This window comes from Anastrepha ludens, chromosome 3 (assembly GCF_028408465.1).
Source record: "Anastrepha ludens isolate Willacy chromosome 3, idAnaLude1.1, whole genome shotgun sequence".
In the NCBI taxonomy this organism is placed as follows: domain Eukaryota; kingdom Metazoa; phylum Arthropoda; class Insecta; order Diptera; family Tephritidae; genus Anastrepha; species Anastrepha ludens.
This window is the reverse complement of record NC_071499.1, coordinates 124,566,910-124,583,346: the sequence shown is the minus strand read 5'-3', so window position 1 is coordinate 124,583,346 and position 16,437 is coordinate 124,566,910. Positions and strand designations below refer to the sequence as shown.

Here is a 16,437-nt window from a genome sequence, read left to right as displayed (position 1 = left end):
ACTGCTGTAATGTTGCGTCTATGGCGTTATGGATACGGCATCGCTAATTGCAGCTTAAGTAGTTGTTTTTGCAGCACACCGAAGGGCTTTGCCTTTGACGCGTATTATCTCCAAAACCATTTGAACTTTAGAGTAGCAACCAATATGTAGCAACTATTTTTAAAAACTCGTTTTATTGCCCAAAATTAAAAAAAAAAAACACAAAATTGTGGGTCTTTTATTTTTTTGATGGCCAGTTTTTGACACTTAGCTGATTTTTGTTGTTATAGCAGTGTAGCAATGTACGGAGAGTACTGCTGATGTGACAGTCGTTGTCCGGATGTAAATCCAGGTGGTTCGAGTACCGTAGATTCGACAGCCGTAATACGTTATTGTTGTCGGGTCGTTCCGGTTACGTAGGACCGACTGTGGTGATAACGCAACGTGTCGCATATGTTAATTGGAAATATGGAAACTTATTGGTCATTTCGTGTCATTTCAATCTTATTTTACGTTAAAACCAATTATTAAACAATATTAAACTTCAAAGTAAGATTTATCAATTCCAAATTTAATTTTCCTCTTCCATTACACCTCCACAGTGAATACAAATATATTGCGTTTGGTTGACTAGTGGGACCGTGTGGTTACATTGAACATCTCACTGAGAGGGCGCGTGACCCCACATTCGAAACAGAAATTTGACAAATACTGAGATACATCTGGTAGTTGGCGTTGTTACAGAAATTTTATGACAGTATGTGATGAAATCTCATAAAAAGTAATACTGCCGCAATTCTTATATCTCGAACACACTCTACAGTTTATTCAGCACCCTATAAACCTAAACCCAATACTTCCCTGCAGTTCAGTTCATGCAGTCACATGTTTTCGTCGAATTACGACGGAAATGGCATGTACTGAACAGTCTAACCCATCGACGTAAACAAATGCCACTGAACGTACTTCAACGCTTTTGTTATGGCATTTTTCGCTGTTTCATTGTTGTTGCTATTTTTGTTTGTTTTTGTTAAAAAAGTAAACAGAAAAGAGGCAAGTGGAGCAGCAAATGCCGAATGTTGATTTAACATTTCCTGGTCTAAGTTACACTTGCCCATGTTCCTGTTTTATAAGCGTCCTATTTACTTGAAGGGGGTTTTCACATGGGAGTTGTTGTTTTGCTCTGTTCGTTATTTACTTTTTTATCTCACATATGTATGTATGTACATACATATACTCGCATGTTAGCCTTTCTTTCGGCTACAAGCCGCCATACGCTGCACACTGCGACGTCAACAGAATGTCTTATTGGCGTTTCTGGCATCGCTTTTGTTGTTTGATTCTATCGCACGAATTCCGACATTCGGCGCTAAAAAGCTAAAACGCGTCGTGTTGTCGTTGTCATTAGAGGTATACTCAAGCATCAGTAGCACGCAAAATAGACAAAATTTAAATTTTCTTCACCTCGTGGAAAAGACAATGAACAAATGTGTGTACAATAGACAAAATGCATTAAAATTAGTTTTTAGCTATACAAAAAAATAACGAAAAGACAAAATTTATGCAGCATTATAGTAAAAACAACAAACTTGCATTGATAAAAAGTGAAATAACTAATGTGCATAAAAATACTGGAGTGAATAAGTTAAAGTATTGCCTGGTATTGCAAAGGGTGTTCTACTTTAGTGGTAAGTTAGAATCAACGTTGATAAAAATTAAATTCATTAAACAATTACAAAAAATGTCTACTCATATGATATACTGTCCGTCCGCAATGAGCACTTGCCCGTGTGGTTTCGCCAGCTTGTGATTACACAACAATATAGCGCATTGCGCTTCCATGTGGACACAAATACGCAATACGGGCAAGTTCCATTTTGGAGTACGAGCAGCAGAATATCTTATAAACATATGTACTAAGTATGAGACTGTTTGCGTTAATATTCTAACAGGGTGGGGGGCATGAGTGCTTGAAGCCAGTGGTGCTTCAGTTTGAATAGTGTTACATAAATACATATACATACGTATGTAAATATGTACAGGTGTATGTACAAAATATTGTTCATTTGCTTGATAAAGTAAATTTCAGGCTGGTAAGTACAAACTAAATCGAAGATAAAAATCTAAAATCAACAAACTGGCAAAGAATGCACTAAATTATTTACTAATAAGGTGGCAATAAATACAATTATTACTTTACGCCGAGCTGCTTGTACTTTGATTCCACTTGTATTTATTCTCACTAATCTTACGATTTACGAAACTTCTAGTTGGTGTTGTTGTTGTCTGAGCATATCAAATGTTACAAATTTTATTTAGTTAATTGCTGTCAACCCCGATTGATTGCTGGTAGGTTAAGGCGTCGTCGGAGCGTAAGCGTTGCTACGATTTTGTTTTGGCTTTTGTTTTGCAAACAAAAATTCCTGTGCTTCCTCTTCGTTCTGCCGTTTATATATATAGCGAAACTAGCGAAACGATGAGTTCGCGCATAGACGCAACAACAATACAGCAACAGCTACCCAGGGTTGCCTGTTCACTGTTGATAAAAAAATATATAAAAAAAGTGATAGATTTTGTATTTAATAACTGTTATTGTTGTAATGGCATAATAAACAGGTTAAGGCGTCGTCGGAGCGTAAGCGTTGCTACGATTTTGTTTTGGCTTTTGTTTTGCAAACAAAAATTCCTGTGCTTCCTCTTCGTTCTGCCGTTTATATATATAGCGAAACTAGCGAAACGATGAGTTCGCGCATAGACGCAACAACAATACAGCAACAGCTACCCAGGGTTGCCTGTTCACTGTTGATAAAAAAATATATAAAAAAAGTGATAGATTTTGTATTTAATAACTGTTATTGTTGTAATGGCATAATAAACAGCTGAGGAGCATTTTCTATATGTAAACTCTGTTGAAGTTACGGCCATCGATAGTTTATTCTACGCAGTCAAGAGGGTGATTTTTTTTGTTTCATAATTTTAGCTTTGTGCTTTCTTTGAACATGGGAACTACAAAATTACACTTGTATGAAATAACAGGTACCCAAGTATCATACTTTGCTGTACCTGTTGCTTATTGGATTGTAAATTTTTGACAGCTATGCGGTGAATAAAAATTGTCGAACTGGCAAGGCTAGCGAATTATTTCACAGCAAACATAATCAATAAGTACAACTTAAAAAATGATAGAATAAGAGATTGCGCCGTCCGAACTCGCTGTTACGTCTCGCATCGCGAACACACAGAAATTCGGTAAGACAGATATGTTTTAACAGTGGAAATTCGCGGTATCTACTTGTCCTTGCAGAATTTTTTAACATACACTATAAAAGGTGTAGATGAGGGGTTAGTATAAAACATATAAAAACAAAAAAATCACTATTAGTTCAATTGGTTTTTGACAAGGATGATAGATACCAGGTTTGCTCGTTAGATATGGTGAAAAAAAATATTTTGAGAAGAACTTTGGATTCTACGTCATTCGTTTTGTGATTCACAAAATTTAGCTTTAGCTTAGGGAAACACAAACCAAACGAAACTTCTACACATCTGTCAAATTTGCTCAGCACGAATAACGGTCTGCTAGGTATAACACCTCTAAAAATCATATTCACCATAGGTTTTTGAGTGGTGAATTTCCTAATCAAGTTTTTTTTGCGGAACGGACCGAGAGCAGCACTTCTTGCCTAATTAACATATCGCACTTGTTACGTTAAAGCGTAACAACTCAAAATCTGAACATTTTCAGTAGAGACGAGAAACTGTTTCCGTAAATATTAATAATATAGGTATTACAAGGGAAAAAATATGTATATTAATTGCACGAAAATATCATTAAAAACAATATAACGGTTGTTTCATTCTTATTTGTTTAGTCTTTGCGCTAAAATAACAAATTTTTGAGTGGTTACTCTTTTCCTTTTCTTTTTGAGTTGTTACGCTTTAACGTAACAAGTGCGATATTTGTTCTCAGTGTGTAACTTTGGTTCTACTCAATTTTATCTCTCTGTATTGCTGCCATTAATCTGTGAATTGATAAATCTTTATCTCAACTTTATGTAAACTAGTTTTAAGAGCATACCAATAGTTTTATTTCTGCATAAAACTATTTTGTTTCTTTTCACAATTCAGCCCTTTTTAAACATTTTATCACTTTTAATCCCATTTAACTCTGTTATCGCTCCCACCAACATTTCAGTAATTTATAAAACGTGAATTCTCAATGTTGACTTTCGCCTTCAATTATTGGTAGTCCTTGAGGACCTGTTGTTGATTAGCACCTTAAAACACCAATCAATCAAAAGTGCTTAACGTCCAAAAATATATGTAATAGTTTGCTATACTAAAAGAAATTTGAATAAAAAATAAAAAAGACATCGTTTTATGCTAAATGCTATCACATTTTATTGATATTTTCAATTACAGATATACATACGTAAGTGAAGTCTCCCTACAGCCGCATTGACCAAAGCAACTCTTATTTTCTGCCGATACACACCTTCGTATGTACATACATACCTACTTATATAGTTTGTTTGTGTAGTTTTCAATTCGTGACGAATGAGATCAATTCGCAATTCTATGCTAAGTTTTGAAGGTTTTCTTTATTTGCGTGCGTTTTCGTATTGTAGTCACTACGTGAGGGACTCGCATGTTCACTATCCGACGTCAAAAATTAAACGCTCGTCTTTGGGGAAGTGTAGGCGACATGAAAGACTGTAGTGCGTTAAATGTTATGCACTTAGTGGCAATGATGGAGAAGAGAGAATACACTATCAAATGCGAGAATTATTTATTTAACACGTTGGCTGCCACGTCGCACGTTTTCATGCGACACCTAAATGTTACCCTGAGGCCACGTCGCACATTTTCATGCGACACGTAAATGTTACCCCGAGGCCACGTCACACATTTTTGTACATTTTAATATAGAATTTTACATAGAATTTGGATTCTCTGGCCTGTGGTGAACATTTTGGTGTATTTCCTATGGCCGTTGTGTATTTTTAATGGTATTTTTTTGGATAATAAAAAAGTTGTAAATTAAAATTTGTCTTTTTATTAATTCTTTTAAAAATTAATTCATTCATGAACAAAACAAATATAAAAATATATATGTATGTAAATTCAAATGGAAATCAGTAGAAAAACAATAAACTTAAAATTAAAAATTTAATTTTTTAATGGAGATCAGTGCAAAAATTAATTTTTCTGGTGGGAATATTTAGGAAAACATTCCACACATAGTTGCGGTTTATTGTTTGTTTGTAGCCTTTTTATATATTATAAAGGCATTTACGACAGACATTCCTAGTAATAGTTCAAAAGGCACTTTGCGTTACCACTTAACACCTCTGTGGTGGCGTAGGCGGTCATTTGATCGGATATATCAACACCTAATTTGGCTTTGTTGTAATCAATAACAGCAAGAGGTTTTTCAAAAGCTCGTTGCCTTCGCTTCCTGGTGGAAAACTAAGTAAAATAAACCAAAAATATCAAATACAACTCAAAAACTACAAAAAATTACTGTCGCACATTTTCGTGCGACGTGGCCCCACGACATGTTTTATGATCTCCCAGGCCATGTCGCACGAAAATGTGCGACACAAAAAAACCATTATAACTGCAAAATTAGCGACCAAAATAAAGTCGCGAGTAGTCAAAACTTATTTTTAGGCACTAAGACACAAAAAAGAACATAAATAAGTTGTTGGCCTCAGGTGACCAAAATTGTTAAATGACACTGCTACTGAACGATCAAAATTCTAAAAAGGCTTTGGCAGCCAACGTGTTAAGGGAATGATAAAATTAAACAGAAAATAAATTATATGTGTGTGTGTATGTAATATATGTATAAAAAATTTAAATGCAATATAATATAAAATTAAAAAAAGGAAATGATATAAAACTATATTCAATAAAATTAAATTAAATAAAATAGCACACAAAGAAGTCAAATCAAATGATATAAAACATATCTTATTTAAAAAAAAAAACTATGGACTCCGCTGCTAGGGTTCGTTGTTTTCTTGTAAAATCCGAGGTTGACTGACTGGTAAAATTCGTTCATCAAAATTGCATTCAAATTGGCGGTAAAAAAAATGAATGACCAAATTTTAAAAATTTTTACACCTTAAATTTAAAAAAAAATTACAAAATCTTTTTTTTTTTTAATATTATTAAGAAGATGGTCGGTTATCAAATTGATTTTACTTGATGTTATCTCAACTCTTTATATTTTTCTATTACTTGTATTTTTATTGAAAAAAGGGAGTTACATATTGCTTATTAAAAATACCCAAATTATTACTCGCGTTTCATACTTACATAAGCGCATGTAGATTACTTGGTTGGCCTAAATATTGAACGAACCTTTAACAAACATTATTTAGCTTGACACTACGCCTACTTCTAACATCATTGGGTCGATAATTTTATACTCTTTGAAAATTTATTAACATATTTTATTTTTACTTTTCATAAGAGAGAGAGAGAGAGAGAGAGAGAGAGTACATACAAAAAAAAAAAAAACTTAATTAAACAGATTCAAGGCATTGCAATTGTATATGTACATATGTATTTGTATGCACTTTTTTGTTTTTACAACTCCTCTTTGTTCAAATTATCACTAAAGAAAAAGCAAATACATATCGTCCCCTTAGTATTAAAATAGCCTATAAATTTTTTGATGTTTTGAGAAAATGAATTTCAAACTTTTTGTCAAAAGTAGCTCTCACTCAAATCTCGTTATGTCTGTAAATGGAACTAGAATTTGACAAAATTTTGACCACATATAAAATCGACGATGGAGAATCCAAAAATTCAATAAAAAAATAATAGCCTATGAGCACATAGGCTATTGTTATACTAAGGGGACGATATGTACTTCAGCCGCCATAAAGTCAGCCACCAGTTAGTATAAGGTGATCTTGGTTTTGCTCCATTTGCTTTTATTCTTTTTGTTGGTATTGTCACTGCTGCAACTTTTATGAGTGCGACTACGAATAGAATGCTAGTTTACTCGCTTTTACTTCATATTATTATTTATTTGTTATTGTGAATATTATTTAATTGATTAAAAAAAGTGGTCACAAGAAAATTCGTTGTACTCACTGAGATATATAGCCATCCAAAAACAAAATTGTCTGCTTTCAAATATATAAATACATATGTATGTATGTATATATAAAATATATATAATACAAATATATAAAATATATGTTTCTGGAAGCAAACCATTAACTTGCAAAATTGTGTAAGTATTAGAACTCTCTCGCTTTGCATCCGAATGACACTACTTTGTAAGTAGTCATAAAATAGCAATACATTTATTTTTACATTCGAACGAGTATCACAACTTTGCACTCTGTATCCGTCGTTTCTCTGCCGCGAGAGTGAGAAAATGGGTTCCAATTTTTTTTTCAGTAAATTCGTAGAGTATCGCAACTCTTTTACTCTACATCTAAATTGCACCAGTTCGTAAATAGTCAAGAAATGGGTATACACTTTTATTGCATGGTGGCACGATGGTATTATGAGAATATTTATTGTTTATTACTTATGACAGATAAGGAAAATCCAGCTTCTGTATTCAATATTCTATTCTGTGGTAGCTGCAATAGACATAATTTCCATACGCATAATTTCTATGTTATAGTTCTTATATGTCGAAATACAACAAAATAAATTGTGGCATGAATGGAAAATTTATTGATAAGCGCGTCTTATGAAAGGCCTGTTAATTTAATGAATTGTATTTTTTAAGTACGAATATTTTTACGTGACGCTTAAAAGAAGATGAGATGTGACGACCTCCGCAATACATAGCAGCTATCTACAGCTTGTTGTTATAATTTTTATTATTTGAGTTGATTTTGGCGTAAATTTTAAAATGTGTGATCATCTTGAGACACCCTCTATTGTCATTGACCTATTTTCGTATACTTATGCTCACAAACAAAAGAAAACACTTTAATTGAATTTTTTACCTATGTATGTATGTAGTATTTTCATGCATTCTAATTCTTAACAGCACTTCGTTTCGCAAATATAATTTGGTACTTTTTCGTACAAAAAAAGAACATTTGCCGATCGTCGTATGGTCACTACCACCACATTTGTCGCATGCTATATCAAGTCACCTTCGGCTTCGCGCGTTAACAATTATTTTGCCCTTTAGCTACATTTCCGATGTGCAGTCGCCAATTTGTCGTTGTCTCATTCGATAATGAGTTATGCGTTTTTACGAGCACATACTAAATATATTACATACATACATACATTAACAATTCTCCAAGTCAGGGGTTAAGGGAAGAATAAGACAGAAAGAGAACTGATGTTCTGAAAATGTCGACTATTTGCTGAAGTTATAGAAAAACAAAAAAAAATAATATTTTTTTTTTCTTTTTAAAGTATCCTTATCACATCGCTGACTTTATGCGTATAGCCAAAGCAATTTTTGTTTTTAATTTAAAAAGCCATAAAATCTTTGAACGACGGGGAAATATTTTTAAGTATAAATTGCGTTAGGAAGTTTCTGGACTCAACTAGCGCTCGAAATAAAAAAAATGAAATGATACATATTTTTTAACTTTTATTTTATTTACCGACGCGGTAAAGTCGACCGTAGTGGAGCGCAACGAATAACAAATAATTTATATCTATTTTAGAACTATAATTTGTATACCGACGCAATTGCTCCTAATAGTAAATATATGGTATCATACTTTTTTCACATAACGGTTGTATCAGGTCAATATAAGTTCGTGCGTTTTTTAAAGGTGGTTTTAAAATTAATAAAAAAGATGTTTAAAGTATTTAGTAATCAATAATATATTTCCTCCATTATTTACAATGTCTTCCCAACGTTTAGGCAATTTTTTAATTCCTTGCTCAAAAAATTTGTTGTCCTTGGCGCCAAAATACGCTTCGGTATCCCTTTTTATAGCTTCTTTTGAGGAGTAGTTCTTGTTACTCATATGGGATTGAAGTCCACGGAAAAGGTGATAATCACAAGGTTCAATATCGGGAGAGTATTGTTGATCCGGCATTAGCTCAAATCCGAGCTCGTTCAGCTTGCATAATGCTTGCCATGCGGTATGAGGTCTTGCGTTGTCGTGGTGAAACAAAACTTTGCGTCTATTCACTAAGGACGGTTGATTTTTGTTAAGTGCCTCATTCAGGTTTGATAGCTGATGGGAATAATAATCAGCATTTATCGACTGGTTTGGTTCCAGAAGTTTATAATAAACAATACCGGTCATATCCCACCAAATAGACAGGAGAATCTTCTTGGGGTGAAGGCCATCTCTAGGGGTCGGTTCTGGTGTTTCATCTTTATCTAACCATTGGCGTTTGTGAACATAATTATTGTAAAGGACCCATTTTTCATTACCAGTAACGATTTGGTTCAAAAAACTTTCATATTCAAGCCGTTGCAGCAGCTGAGAACACACATTCACTCTCCGCTGAAGGTTGGCGACGGAAAGTCTATGCGGAACGCATTTTCCCAGCTTTGAAACCTTTCCCAACTGAACCAGGTGCCTGTGAACTGTTTCATGCGATGAATTTAACCTCTGAGCTATTTAAAATTTGGGTCAGCTGCCACGAGTTCGAGCAAGGCGTCGGATTTAAAGACTTCAGGACGACCAGCGCGCGGGGCATCCTCCACGTCGCAGTTACCACTTCGGAATTTTGAAAATTACTTTTGCGCAGTCCTTACACTCACGGTATCCTCTCCGTGAACAGTGTTTATTTCTTCAGTAGCAGTTGTTGCATTTTTACACTTTTATAAAAAAATACAAAATATGCCTCTTATGCGCGTTCGAAGATTCCATTTTATTTTTTAACAACACGTGCGATTAAAATCACTTGTTGAATGCACAATATATCAAAGAAAATATAAATAGTTCCGTTATATTCTGCGAATAATTTTTTGTATGCAAAAATCTTACAAAAGTGAAATTATGGGTAAAAAATACGCAGGAACTTATGGACTGACCGATATGTATGTATATCAGAGTGAACCGTTCCGCTGATCTCTAGTACTGCTGTCATGTAAAGGAGTGCTATTTGTAATGCAGCAGAGATTTTAAAGACTTCGTGTCCTCCGAATGCAATATTCCTTCATTGCTGCCCGCAAGCCCGTCGGAAAAGAGGCGACGAGGCGAAATTTCATTCTATAATCTCTTACAACCTCAACTTTGTGGAAGATTTCTTTGTCCAAAAGTCGGAAAATTAGCTTTCCTTCTATAATAGCACAACAGCAAGGTGAGGGGTTTGTGAAATTGGCCAGACTCCATTTTATTTTAAAAGTAGTGTTTTGTGCACCGTAAATTTTACGACTTATAAACAACACTACGCAAGAGAGTTTTTTTATTAAAACTTTTTAGATATCACTGAGAAGTGATTAGCCACGTTCGATAACTTGCCTACGTTTAGTGAAAAGCAATGACCAACGAAGCGAAGCGTTTATGATTTTACCAGATAAGGGATCAATTTAGACTTTCAAGCTGTAAGATTTACAGCTATCTGTTAATACTTGCTGTTAAATGCGACTGGCGCTTTAATAAAGCTTTCGAAGAAATTTGAACTAAATGAAAGCTGTTATCAGTTGTCAAATATGACCAAATTGCATATTTCTATTTTTGTGACTCAAGTGGGTATTTAAATTTTTATTTTTTATTGTTTTTTATTATATCTTTTTTAATTTATTTTTATTATTTATTGCTTTTTTATTATATCTTTTTTAATTTTATTTTAAAAATTTTTTTTTGTTTTTTAACTTTTTTTAAGTTGTTTTAGTTTTTTATTAATTTTTTTATTTTTTTAGTTTATTTTAATTTTTTTTTTATTTTAATTTTTTGTTTTAACTTATTTTTTAGAATGTTTATATTTTTTTAGAATTTTTATTTTTATTTTCATTTTATTTTTATTTTTCAAAATATCTATATCTACCAAAACCAACTAAAATCTTCTTGGTGAAAAAATCAATGTTGCACAGGGCAATTACGAACATACATACATACATACATATGTATATACGTGTATACGTATTCTTATTCAGCTGTGGTTTATTTAACTAAAAATTTTTCGCATTTTCGTTTTGCTATTTTTTTTTAATTATTAATAACGCAAACCATTCGCTGGCAGTGTTCCTCTGATTTTTGCTTATCGCGACGTGCTTGTTGGAAATAAAATGTGTGCACGTTTGAAAAAAATAGACAAAATAAAATTAAGAAAAAAAGTAAAAAGTGATTAACAAAGCTTGTGCTCATTAGTGACTTGTGCCCAATTAACCAAAACAATTTTATCTTTTTATTGATCACCTGCATGGGGAAATGCTAAATCCTCCACTTCTATGCGTTCAGGTATATACATATTTTAAGTTAATGTTCATTCAAAAAAGCGGTCAAAGGCAAAGAAACTGTGTCACATAATGGATTGAGAACAACAGCAACACAAAAACTAAAGATTTTTCCTCGATTTTCATGCCGTGCGTTAGCATGCCAAATTTATGGTATATACAATACATAAAATAGCTATTCAGCATCTTTCAGACGTTTACTTCTTGACTGAATGAATACCGAATTGATTTATTTTTAGCGCAAACTACTTGTTTTTTAAATTGTTTTCAACAACTTGTCCGGTTGGATGACGGGCCGACTGGCTAAATATTTTCCCTGGCTGGTCTGTATAATTGCTTGCCTCCCTATGTGGTATACTTTGCAGCACTCACCGACATGTCGTTTCTCACCTTTCCCACCAGCCACTAAAAATTATTTTAGGGATGCTTGAAATAGTTTCGTGATGCGTCTGCTTGCCAACGAGCTACAAATAATCCCAACACTTTAAAGTTGCTTGCGTAAATGTAATACACATACATATGTCTGTACATATGTAGTTATATATTGTATGAAAAATGTATAGGCAAGTAAAATTCTAAAACAAAAAAGTCGTTGTCTTACACGTGTTTGCACAAGTTTTGTGGTGGCGTAGCATACACAAGTACTTTGTACAAAATACCCGTACACTTGAAGACATAAAACATTTTTTTCCTTTTTATTTTTCTTTTCTGATTGGCGCTATTTGATAATAATCGACACTCATTAAATTTATTTACAAATTATAACACACCGGCGCAAGCAAACCGAAAAAGAAATCGTTTGTTGCTCATACGCCCTGACGCCGTCTTTGTAAATAACAGCACGAATATCGTTTACACCACCACCAGAGTTTCGCATAAGTAGGAGTGTGAGTGTGAGTACGAGCGCGAGTACACTACCACACCAGCCGGCTCAATGTATTGCCGGCAATGCGGCTCAACTTTGCAGACAATTTTACCAACACAATTTTGTTATTATGCAGGCAGGCGCAGCAGCTCTTTTCGGTGTTCGGCTAGCGATTTCGCCTGTTGCGCTCGTGTGCCACGAACTTTTTTGAATTAGTCACATGACACGTCTTTGCTTAATCTCTTATTTCCACATTTTGTCGCTTTTTCTACCGATGCATTTTTCATTTTATTTTTGTTTATTATACAGTAACTTAGAATTTAAAATTATAGACTATATGTAGGTGAACTAAGCTACAGCAACAATGGCCTTTATTTTCTTTTTTATAAGTTTTAAATTTTTTTTAATTTTACTTTTTTGTCTTCCTTATTTCTTTAAAATGACGCACACTCGTTTGCCGCAAGTTGCCTAATTTTATTGACGCTCATATACATACATACATATTAAACTGTGCTCACGTGCCGTCGGTTTCTAACGCAGTTTTGTTGGTAGCAACAATAGTTTATGTACGAGTATTGGTGTTTCAATACTTCATTGTGGGGTTGTTTGCTGCGAACAATGTGATGTGTATTCCGCGCTTCTTTTAATTTGTTTTATTTGCTTGCTGCCTTTTCGCAATTCCCTGTCAACTTTTCTAATCTGCGTTGACGTTCGAGATTAGCGTCTATCGCTGTAGTTTTGTAATTGTTTTTGGAAATGTATGTAGCTTTGAATATAGTTTTCGGCACTTTCGTATTCACATGTATACTTAGGTATATATGCATGCATAAGCATTTGTTTTCCTTTTATGTATGTGTGTACTTTAAAGTGGCGAAAACAAACTGAAGGTTACTGCTGCAGTAGTTGTAGCAGCAGTAGATATAGTTCATTTACTTTTTTCGTTCTCCTCTCGAATGATTATTCACGCACCGCTTGTTAGTGCATATTTGTCGATTATTTTATCAATGTTATATTTGGTTCAATGAATTTTTGAAGGTCTCACGTAGCTTTTCCACATGGTTTGCAATGGGTCGATCGCATACGTATAATTTTAGAATCTCTGCATTTTTTTAAGATTAAAGAGGTTGAGTCAAAAAGTGCCTGGAAATTAAGATGTCAAAAAAGAGCATTTCATTTTTCAAAATAGTCTCCTTTAGTTGGTTCCACTTCGTTTATGTCTCTGTTTTTCCCCATGTTCTCCATGTTCAATGCCCTCCACATATACAATTGAGGGGTTGTGTCATCGATGACCTGTTCTTTCGGCACAAGTGTCTAATCGCCGAGTCATTTCTTTGTGGAGAACTAAATCGGGCGCATATTTTAGAGGAGGCAGCAGTTCGTATACTAATTCATGCAAATTTGCCATAATGAGTTCGCGCTTGAGAGCCCGTGCGTTACTCTGGTAAGATAATCAGCACTTGTTTACATACTATTTTGTATCGAGATTACCCTATTTTTTCTATCTCTAACTTAAAATAATTTTAGAGCATATTTCTTTTGCTTGCCAAGTTCTCACCACACCAATAATAATAGGCAATGTTGGAGGCGCATATGTACATATGTAAATGTAAATATTTGCCCAACTATTTCTCAAAAATTAAAAAAAAATCTATATTAAAAATGCATAAGTACAATGTGAAGAAATAGGCGCAATTAATTCACTTGCCAAAAAATAAATATAGCAAGCAAACAAAAACTTCCAACTATGAAACTTCAAGTGTCAAATTATGTATGCAAATGAGGGTGTTTAATTATCAGCATCAAATCTACATAATTTATTCGATTTCACAAGGTAATAAACGTAACACTTTAAGTTAGCACTGAGATGTTAGAAAAAAAAAAATTATACAATAAATAAATTAAAAGTGGTAGTAAGTAATAAGTGAAATACATATATGTAACTATAACTATATTTTAAACGCGTTTAAAAAAAATTGTTCAAACGAAAATCGGATTGGCTATGAAAAAACATCGCTAATTTTATCGAGTAGTAACTCATAAAGTTATAAGGAATGCTTCAGGGGTGGAAAACTAGAAATGTTACGTATTTAAATGGTAATGTAGACAAGTGCGATTGAGAAAGATATGTTGACAATGATAATGCGTAGACGCGTCACGGATAAAGCTACATACGGACGTGGACAGCTCGCGACAAAACGAAAGCACCTTAACAGTTTGACTACTTTTTACTATTTTTCTTTGCACATTTTTTAAATTAGAATTTCTTGGTATACAGTGCCTATTAAATTTTAGTATAATAAAGTGCACGTTTGAAGTTGCTCAAAAATTCCATTGACGGTATTATGCACTCTCTTCCATATATATATACTCGTAGACAATCACGACGGCAGGTCGTGTCTGGTAAAATTATAGCAAGCTTTGAAAATTACAATTTTTATTTTCCAAATTGAATTCATATTGGGCCACGCTTATGCGGTGTCTACTTGTATCCTATGTTGCCAACGAGTTGGGGTTTCTTTGCCGCCTTTTGAGCTTTGCAAGTTTATTTCGCCGTAGGAGTTTAGGTGGTTTCTTGCTTCTTTACTCTGCGAGAATGTGCCTATTGACTTGGTTTGGTTTTCCACTGCTTCGCTCTTCTTGGTATGCAGCTGCTGATTGTCCTATTTGGTTTGGAACCACTTAGTCTGCCCCTACTGTGATCACATGGGCTACTTTAATTGACAGTTATCTCATGGGAAAAGGGAGAAAAGTAAATTTGTTTGAAAGTTTGAAATTTTTGAGTTTTTAAAACCGCCGTCAGCCGTCGAGTCGCGTATGTTTACCATATCTACACACATATGCATAAATGTACAGTGGTCTTGAAACATAAAATGAAGTAAAAATGTTTATACTCTGAGAAAGTAAAACTGTGAAAACTTCACTTCAAATAAATTTTTAAAATTTCTAAACCTTTATTTTTACATACGTATTTACAATTAAATTTCTTAACATGTTGGCTGACATTTAGTTAGTTCGGTATTTTTTTTGTTTGTTTCTTCAGCTTAAAGAACGCAACATTTCCAAAAATAAAAATTTGTGCCATCAATTCAACACTTTATTTCCATTGAAGCATTCTATTGGTGTGATTAATTAATTAAATATTTTTCTTTTGTCAAAATCAACCAATATGCGTTTCTACACCTGTTCGTTTATTTCAGGTGTCGTAAACAAAAACAAAATGCCTACATACGACTGTATGCGTGTGTGTGTGTACATACATATGTTGGTTCATTCGTTGATTGCTCGTTTGTTGATGTCACGTTTTCTAAGCTTTTGCACCATCCCGCATTGCCTCACCCACTTTTATGACCAGTAATGTTTGACCAATAAAACGCTAGTTACTGCACGCTCTTTATACATATATTCACATACATATACACTCTCTTTGAAACGGATTTTTACTCTCACTAAATGGTTTCCTAAAGGTTATAATATACAACTATGAAAAAAAACTTTTGTGAACTCTTTAACATAAAGCTTTCATTTTATTCTAATGATTCAATACCGTTTTTAATATGCTCTTTACTTTATATTACATCAAATACATACATATGCTCGCACTCTTTCTTTTGCTTCTCAACTTGTTCCATTGACTCTGGTGGCTGACTGGCTGGTTTACTTAGTTTTCTCGTCGCATTTGTCCTACATATTTTTTGTTATGTTTGGACTTTTTTCTCCCATTTCGATATTCGTACATCATGCACGTATGCGTATGCGTGGATATATGTACATATGTAGCTGATTCCTACGATTTCTGTATGCTAGATATGTACGTGCATATGTATGTATATATGGAGTAGAACAACTGTAAAAACAAGAGCAACAAAAAACAACAATTTTTTAACATTGTTCTCGTTGTCGTACGTGAGTCGTTAGTTGTGCTTGAGATTCTTTGACAGCTAACAAATTCATGCATGTGTGCATATGTACAAATGTAGATGGTTGTTCTATGGACGTATTTTCTCTAGATTTTTTAATATGTGTGTTCAATAAATTCCCCACCAACTGTTTGGCTTTTCAGTTCAGCTGTGGAAAATCGTATTTTGCATAATCCAAACGTTTTAACGTCTTGCCCCTTCATTTCACTCTTAATTTTTACTGTATAAATTTTCCTAAATGCGGAAACGCATCAATTTTTACATACTATGTAAATGCGTAACCAAAATGTCAAACAAATGTAACCACAAACATA

At 33.7% G+C, this 16,437-nt stretch overlaps 1 protein-coding gene across 1 annotated transcript in view; it reads left to right on the top strand.

Moving 5' to 3' along the window:
• The first annotated feature begins 1,332 nt into the window (after window positions 1-1,332).
• The window catches only part of LOC128859012 (homeobox protein 5), a 75,536-nt gene continuing 60,431 nt past the window's right edge, over window positions 1,333-16,437 (top strand). Inside the window, exon 1 of the mRNA XM_054095670.1 lies at window positions 1,333-1,667. The gene's annotated coding sequence lies outside the window, so the exon portion shown is untranslated. The remainder of the gene's footprint in view (window positions 1,668-16,437) is intronic.